The sequence below is a fragment of the Myxine glutinosa genome, chromosome 9 (assembly GCF_964187855.1).
Source record: "Myxine glutinosa chromosome 9, kmMyxGlut1.1, whole genome shotgun sequence".
NCBI classification, from domain to species: Eukaryota; Metazoa; Chordata; class Myxini; order Myxiniformes; family Myxinidae; genus Myxine; species Myxine glutinosa.
In genome coordinates, this window is record NC_136269.1 from 56,447,537 (window position 1) to 56,457,265 (window position 9,729).

A 9,729-nucleotide genomic window follows, 5' to 3' on the forward strand; every position below is an offset into this window, starting at 1 on the left:
CCAAAAATAAAATAAAAGGACACTAAGTTTTTTTTACGTATTGAGCAATCGTCTTTGCAGTTCCGTGACGTGTTTGGGACCTCTTAATTTTGACTGCAAACTGCCGTTCTTCATCGAAATACTGAATTATTACTGGAACTATTGTGCTTGTCATAGTCCACATGATTGTAAATCAATAGCACCTTTCTTTGCCACAGAGACTACGTACTAGCTCTACATACTAAGCACTTGGCTTCCCATTCTTGTCGACCACTTCAAAAACACTGCAACTTTGTCTTTAGTTCTGCAGTAAATTTACACTTTCATTTTGGCATTATGTTTGGGGGTAGTAAAATAAAATATCTAAGAGCTCTTGAATTAAATGAAACTAGTGTATACAATACGGACTCAAAAAGACACTGAATCGCTGACTGAGTTCGACACTGGATTCTCACTGAGAGGTTGCACAGGAAGTGGACACGTTTGTGTTGGTTTGAACACGTCCATTCCACCATGGCAGAGTAGTACAGGCTTTTACCAAACTGTCCTGGTCCAAACATTACATAACCGCATTTTATCATCTTCAGAAAATGTACAAAAAAATGGTTTAACCGTTTAAAATAAGGGAACAAAAGTATCACAAATCTTTCAAATTATATTTGAAAATACAAAAGCAAAAGAATGGCAAAATCCCAATCATTTTTAGATATTAAAAAAACCCGGATGGGTGGCAATTTAAGGACCCAAAAGGAGGACTTGTCTGGGAAAAACCGGACGTATGGTAACCCTATATTTGACATTTTAATGACACCAAAATACTGTGGTGAAACAAGCTGGAATCTGTTCTTAGCCTTACTCTTTTTAGTGGTGGCGCAGCGGAAGCCGGCTTTAGGTAGACCAGGCAGTGGCTGGGTTCCTGCTCTTTCCTGCAGTTGTAAGAATTTGTCCAGGATACTGGCAACCAATAGCCTACCTTTAAAAGAGACCACCGGATCTGTATTACCTACCGATGAATGCTAGCACTTGGCTTTACGCCCCGAGTGGCACAATGGCCTGTGCAACACATGGATGGCGGTTTATGGTTGGATTGAGAATTGAACTCGAGCGAGACAGCTCAAGAGGTGGGTATTTTACCTCGGCTATCTATAAGGGCTAAAATGAGTTGCAGGTCTTGTTTGCCAATGATGCACAAGCTCTGAACTTCTTAGAATATTTATAAAGGGGATTTGCGAGAGAGATAAAGTGATTCAAAGTTCATACGGTGATAAATACTTGTTCTCAATACAATGCATCGGAACGTGCATTTGCAATGTTTACGATGACTGTACAACTCAACTCGGGAGGGAGGGGAGTAGGAGGAGGGGTGATAACACAGCAAGCTCTCGATGATCGACATCTCATCTGCTTTGCAGAAATCTTCATATGCATTTTGAAACATCATTATTAACATTAACACTACACAAGTCAAAAATGAAAACGCATCATGTAGCCTTCAATCCCCAATTTGATTTGTTCCTCCGTTTGCTGGTCGTGTCTATTTGAATTGGCAATCCTTGGCACTTTGGTGCATACTGCTGGGCAGGGAATTCTCCGGATTGGCGAATGCGTTTTATCTTTGGGACCAGGAGCCTGTCTTTAACATTTAGTATTTTAACCAATTTCCAGAGAGACGAGGATATATGCACCTTTCCTAATGGGCATCGTCACGTGTAACTGTATCTGGCTCTCTTTCTCTCTCAAGATTGGTTGCGAGTTGAGCAACAGATTTTATTTATTTACTTTTCACGCCACTTTGCTTGATTACTGCCTGCTGTTCCAGTAGTGCTCTCATTGATCCTGAGAAGCGTAACCACTCAATGTTTGGCACCTCGAACATGGTTCTCAAAATGGGTGAAAGTAAAATGTGGTTTAAAATTCAATTAATGTAATTGATGTTTTGTTTTTTTGGTCATGTCACATTGATTACATCTTGTAATTTTGACAGTTATACAAATAGCGCACTAACTAATTTGGGTTCGATTCCCAACAATATGAACCGACTACACTTCATTCCGGCACTATGCGGCGCAGATTACTAGGCCGCCATTGTAATGGGGAGGGTAAGTCCCTTGTCCAGTCTGTTAGTACTTGCTTACGGATGTCAGAAATACCACTACATTTAGTAAGAGAAAAAAAGGTATTAACAGCGATTAGTCTATCTACTGATTTTCAGTGTTGTTTAGGTAACCTTGCAAAGTAAATTTTCTTCAATAGGGAGGCTTTTAAGCCCCAGTCACACCAGGCCTGCGACCAGGTTACGACCTAGCTGCGACCGAAAATTTAGTGAATCGCGGGCAAATTGTAGAAAGCGCGCGACTGGTCGCAGAGGTCGTGGGTGATCGCCAGAGCAAAATCAGTCGCAGCAAGGTCGATGGTCATGTTCAAAACTTCTGACCTACAATTCCAAATCGTAAGAGGTCGCAGACAGGTCTTACATGGTCGTACCACCAGTCGCGCATGGACGCACCACCAGTCGTGCATCATCGCGGGTCAAGTAGTCGCACGATTGGTCGTGCTACTGGTCCTGCCACCTGACGATTGGTGGTGCCACCTGTCGTTCAACCTCACGATCGGTAGTGCGAGCGTTCGCAGGTCGCCACGATTGATTGTCCGAGCGTTCGCAAGTTGCCACGATTGACCGTACGATTGGTCGCTGATCGCCACCACTATTCGCACGATTACCTACGATTGATCTTGCGATCGATCTCCAATCGTTGGTGATCGCACAACCACGTGTACCACCAATCGTACGATGACCCCTAAGACCAATCGCTGTTTGCGATCGCAAATGGAGAGCGAAACAAACTGACGATTGGTCGGTCGTACCTCGGCCAGATTGCCATCAATCGCACGATCCAGAAATCGTACGATCCAGTGTAACTGAGGCCTTAGAAAGCGAACACTTGTCAGCTGCCACTATGAACAGGTCACGTGCAACAGTAACAATACGAGGGATGTTTGAAAGTTCTTGGAACGTGATACTGTCCAATAACCCCCAAAAACGTTAGGTTTTTCATTTTCAATATCGGATTGATAAGGAAAAAAACAACAAACAATTACATACCTGTACTTGTATTTTATAATGTAAATAGGCGCCATTTTTCATTGCCACGAGTTATTGTGTGAATATTGCTCCTGCAACTTCAATGGGGGAGGGGGGGGGGGGAGAGGAGTAGGGGTTCACCTCCAGTCTGGCCTTTTGGCATCGCAGTGTTGCCAGATTGGTGAGCGTCACTGTTGCTGCATTGTTGGGTTCCGTGTTGTTCCATTGGGATATAACACAGGAAGTTGCACACTTTCACACTGTACTGCTTAAACATGCTAAATAAATTAATAGGCACATTCCAATTATGTATCGGTCAGTTTCTTCAGGAGTAAATATCAATACAATCGTTTCATTTTGCAATAACCTTCAGTCGGCAACTTCACACAAGTCAGCAATTCCCTGTTAGAAACAAACAAAAACGTCCCACCCGTGTCTGAAGGAAGTGGTTCAGTTTTCCATTTATTTTTTTAAATATGAAATAGGCAAAGCTAGAAACGAACAAAACCCTTTAGAATTCTATAGGATGGGTTAGAAAGGTTCTTCTTCATTTTTGATGGACAGACACAGACAAACATTGAAGCTGCTTCATCCACTTAAAAATTGCAATGCATAAATTCCTTTGTAAAATGCATAAAGCTTTATTTGAGCATCCTCGAATCAGAGAGCACATGCTAGAGATGAAGGTGGGAGCTATTTCTTTTCCACAATGATGTATTTACAGTCCTTCCGCTGGATGATGCACGCATTGATGAATTGCCCTGAAACACTCAGATTGAGGTTTGTGGCTGGGTCGAGATTCAAACCCAGGTTAGACAGGTCAAAGTTGACACGTACCTTTAAGCTATCATACCAGTCCCTGAAAAGATGAGGAATGTATTTGAAGAGATCAATGTACTTTTCTAAGAATTTCAAGGAGACGATCAACAAATCAAGGTAATCGTTTGAGCCTGGGTTACAAACATAAACGAGTTGGTGCTCACATGGTAACTCATTTTACAAAAGTAAGAAAGACGCTGTCACCTGGATGTTGACCCAATAGAAGGCCATCCAGTCCACTATGCCTGTGCCACACTCCCATTCCATTGTTGGTGGTGTCATTTTATGCCTGCTATAAATCAAAAGGCAAAGTCTGCATGTTCCTTCAGGACAAACTGTGCTGTGGGTACATAATAGCTTTTGGCAATTGATGTAGCCACAGTTTAAACGAGAACGGCACTCAGTAGAGCGCGTACCTCCGCCAGGCTGAACAGTTTGTATCGGCTTGTTCTTGTCACCGAACCAACTCGTTCACTGAGTTTAGTCATAAGAGTCCTAAAATCCTGCTCTGTCGCTCTTTCACACCCTCTCCATTCTCTTCACCCTCTTTTGCTCAAGGTCATCTGCCATCAGTTTGGAAATCAGCCAACATTACCGCTTTACACAAAAAGATACAAAAACAGATCCTTGCAACTACAGACCGATCAACCTGCTCCCAATTATCAGCAACGTCATGGAATCCATCATTGCTTCGGATATCAAATCCTCTTCCACAATGGCTTGATCTCTGATCATCAATTTGGTTTCAGACCAGGTCACTACTCTTGACATGCTGCTTCTGCTGTCTCAACAATGGATGGAGGTCCTCAATGCCAAACAGGAAATCAGAGCTGTCTCCCTTGACATATCACGTGCTAACGATATGGTCTGGCACCACGCTCTGCTCACCAAACTCTCCTCCTATGGTATCCATGGAAATCTCCACGCATGGCTTGCGACCTCCTCTCTGGTCGTAGTCAATATGTGGCCCTGAATGGATTTCTCTCATCTCCCCTTCCTGTTCAGGCTGGAGTTCCCCAAGGCAGTGTTCTGGGCCCTGTGCTTTTTCTGGTCTTCATCAATGATCTCTCCGACTCTCTGGAAAATCCTCTCTATATTTTTGCTGACGACTCCACTCTCTGCCGCTCCATTCCTCATCCCTCAGATCGGCAGTCTGCGGCCTCCTCACTCTCTGCAGACCTGGACAAAATCAGTGTTCAAACAAGTGGAACATGTCTTTCAAGCCTGACAAATCTCACACTCTCGCTATGTCTCTCCGAAAAGATCGACTGACAACCCTCCCATCTACTTTCTCAACAATACTCTTCCAAGAAGTTCTGTCACTCAAGCTTTTGGGTCTCACTATCTGCCATGATCGTTCCTGGGAAAACAACTTTTCTACGCTGGTCTCCAAAGCCAGTCGCTGACTGGGCATCCTCCGTCGTGCGAAGTCCTTCCTTGGCACACCTGGGCTCCTCACCACATACAATGCTTTCATCTGCAGCTCGATGGAATACTGCTCTCCCCTCTGGGCTGGTGCTCCTGCCACACACCTAGCTCGGTTTCACGCTGTTGAAACCAAAGCTTTCAGAATCATTGGAATCTCTCGCGATGAAGCTGATTGTGAGGGCCTTTCACTCACTCACCACAGGCAGGTTGGTGGTCTTTCTGTCTTCTACCGACTCCCATCCAGCCGAGCCCCCCCAGCTCTCTCTGTGCTCTGTCCCCCAAATATTCCTACAGGTCGCACAAGATCTGCCAGCAACCCTCTTCTGGTGAAATTGCCAAAATCAAGACTCTCTGGTCACCTTCACTCTTTCATTCCCCTTTTCTCCCGCCTCTGGAACAAACTCCCTCACTCTCTTCAATCCCACTCCTCCCTCCAGGTCATTAAAACAGCTGTTCACTACCATCTCTTATCTTACCCCATCCAACGCCTTGATCTCTGCTACCCCCGTTAATTCACCCCAGATCCACTTTTTTGAAATACCAACTTCTTTCCTGGAAGTCCTAGCAGTGACCATGTGTTTTATACCTCTCCCACCTAATTCCTTACTCCTGCGATTATTGTCCCCCCTCGCACCGATTAATTGTCCCCCATCGCACCGCGGAGCGAAAGGGGGACTATGGTTTTCCCCTCCGTCCTTGTCTGCATGCGTGCGTGCGCGAAGGACCTAATTCTAATTTTGAAATTGGGTCGCCACGTCAAAATCCAAGATGGCCGCCGCCATGTATGTCTGAACCTTATGAGTGGAATATCTTGAAAAATAAGCGAAGTACCAACTTCTAATCTGGTGTGTGGGTGTATCTATGCATAAGGAAGAACGCCATTGAAAATTGGGTTGCCTTGTCAAAATCCAAGATGGCCACCACCATATATATGTCTGAACCTTGTGAGCGAAATATCGTGAAAAATAAACGAACTACTAATGTCTAATCTGGTGTGTGGGTGTATCTACGCATAAGGAAGAACGCTATTGAAAATTGGGTCACCACGACAAAATCCAAGATGGCCGCCGCCATGTATGTCTGAACCTTGTGAGCGGAATATCTTGAAAAATAAGCGAAGTACCAACTTTTAATCTGGTGTGTGGGTGTATCTAGGCATAAGGAAGAACGCTATTGAAAATTGGGTTGCCACGTCAAAATCCAAGATGGCCGCCACCATATACAGTCACCTGAAAAAGTAAGTACACCCCATGTAAAGTTTTGACTTTTTCAACATATTTCAACATACAGCTATTTGATCTTCATTTCAACAATATTGATAGATAAAGGTGATATAATATAACAAATATCATGAAACATTTACATTTTGTAGTCCATTGTATAATTTAAATAAACATAAATGCAAATTTCGCATGTGGAAAAAGTAAGTACACCCTTGGCTCTAATAGGTGGTATTGCCCCCTTTGGCAGAAACAACCTCAAGTAGGCGTTTCTTATAACTGTCTACCAGTCTCTGACATCAACTGGGAGAAATTTTTGCCCACTCCTCCATGCAGAATTCTTTCAAAATCGGATATCAAACAAATCGTTTTGCCTCGTCAAAATCCAAGATGGTTTTTTGCATGCACAAATTAATGAATGAATAATCGTTTTAAGGCCATTTTCCCCGCTATAGCGGGGGATAGCCTTTCAGGCCCCATGACAATCATGGTTCCCTGTTTGAGGCAATGTTTTTATGGCCGGATGCCCTTCCTGACGCCAACCCTTGGTCGCCTCTTATGATGCGCAGGGATACGGTGTACCTTTTCTAAACCGGGGTACACACCGGGACAACCTGATGTGTGTATATATATATATATATATATATATATATATATATGTATATATATATATATATATATATATATATATATATATGTATATATATATATATATATATATATATATATATATATATATATATATATATATATATATTGTTACTGATCGCGGTTTAGATGTTATGATGGGCCGAGCGGATGGTCCACCGCGACCTAACAGTTCCCCCGATTCTTCCCCAACTCACCCGATTCACCCAGACGTTGGCCAAATCGCGCTACGCTAAATCAATGATTGGAAAGGACACAACGACTGGGATAAATGAAACGACGCAAGGGGTACAGTTCTCAAGACCTCCGGAGGAGGATATAATTAGTGGTGGAGAAAAGGGGTAGATTACAAGGTAGAGAGGTAAAAGACACAGAAGAGATAGGCACTTAGATACAATCTTATCTATCCCAGACAGACCACAGACAAACGGAACAAGGCTGACTTACAGTTACACAGGGATTGATGGCAGGGAAGGACAGGTAGTTCGATAGCACAAGGTGCACCTTGGCTCGGGGACAGGATCAAGCACGGTCCAAAAGATGCAGGGGGGCCTCACAGCGCTCGGAGGTGGCGTCTTTCTTCTCCAAGCTCAGCGCGCATCTGACGTCACCTCCCTCTTCCTGCGCATGCTCAGCGGGGAGTGACACGCCCTCGGCTGGTTGGCTCCGCCCCAGATGGGACCGGTCCGCCGCTTCTATTGGGTGCGGGGGTTACCGGGCTCCGCCCTTGCGAAGAGCTGACTGGGAGCCCCTATTTGGTAACCCCGTCGAGCACATGTTCGATGGCGGCTCGTTGGAAAGGCCTGGTGCCCTCCCAACACCCCCTACCAACCAAGCCGGAGTGAGGACGCGCACTCCCCGCGCCGCCGCCGTTGCTGTTGCTGTTGTTGTTGTTGTTGTTGTTGTTGTTGTTGCTGAACCGTGAGGAAGAGCTGCGGGGAGGTATTGGGAGGTCCTAAACTTCCTAACGGTGCCATACAATCACATTCTGGTGCAACGAAGAGTCAGAATTAATGGAAACGAGTCCTTAACTGACATAGACTAAGAATAACTAGCAAGATGTCCTATAGTTGTCTACGTGAGATGCGGTGGACCTGGATGCGACATTTAATGGGGGAAATAGGGGGAGGTCGGGTCTACAGAGTGTTGTTTACAGAAAATGGGACTAGGGAATGGGGAATGGGGGATTGGGGATAGTTGGGAAGTATTGAGGAAATAGGGGAATATTTACAAGCGGATATGGATGGATGCAAATCCCATATCCGCAACAATATATATATATATATATATATATATATATATATATATATATATATATATATATATATATATATATATATATACACATACATACATATATATACCGTATTTTCCGGTGTATCAACCGCGGTTTTTTACCGACGGGAAAACCCTAAAAAAAGGGGGTGCGGTTGATACACAGTAACAGAAAAATTTGTGCATTGAAAAACTGTCGTATCAACGGGACGTAATCTTTATATTACTTTGGGGTTGCGGGGATACAATGATGAATGATCGTCAATTACGTTACTTAGGTAGGTTCAATGCCGATTACTGCTGCCAGTCAAAATACAAGAAAGTTTGAAGTTTGTAATATTTGATTTTTCTATGCGTGTTTGTGAAAATGTGTACTTTCACTCGTCCTCTTTGAATGACAGGTCACATAGTGAATAGAGTGTGCTAAATAAAGACAGGATTGTCACAAAACAAAAGCGTCAACATGGTAAACAGGATGTTTTGCATGGGACATTATGACGTACCTATTGTCTAACCAACGCCGTGGTAAGGCCACATAAAAATAAAAAGTTGTTGAGTGTCCTTTTTTCTCAAAAGTTCGGGTAGGGAGGGGGGTTTTTATTTTGATTTTTTATATTTTTTTCCTATTTTCCATTGAGTTTTGTTAACATGGAAAAATATGAAATAAAGACTCCTTTCTCCTCAAAATGATTTTATTTCTTCATTCATCGGGTTCCATCCTGTGATCCGTGGCCGTGTCTGCAGCCAACACAAATTTGAGAAATGAGCCAAGAGTCTGTCATCAGAAACTTTGCAAGCTGGTGAAACTTTCGTCATGTCAGTTTTACTGGGGCCGGCGAATACTTTGACAAAAGTACCGTGTGTATCGTCAGGCAATGGCTCCCTATCCCCATCATACTTGCCGTGTCTGAGAACTCTGCATAGAAGTCCGAGATTGTAACATCCAACTCGATATTGCACGCAAACCAGTCCTTCACCGTCTTGGAAGAGCCCTCAAGGGCTATTGCATGCACAGCTGGTTTCAAATCCCCCCACAACATCACGATGGGATTTAGATCCGGGCTTTGACTTGGCCATTCCAGAACCCTCCATTTCTTTCTTTTCAGCCATTCCTTGGTGGATTTACTGGTATGTTTAGGGTCATTGTCATGTTTCAAGGTCCACCTTCGGTTGAGCTTCAACTTTCCGACAGATGGCCTCACATTCTCCTCAAGCACCCTCTGGTACAATGAAGAATTCATAGTGGATTCTATGATGGTGAGCTGCCCAGGCCCTGAT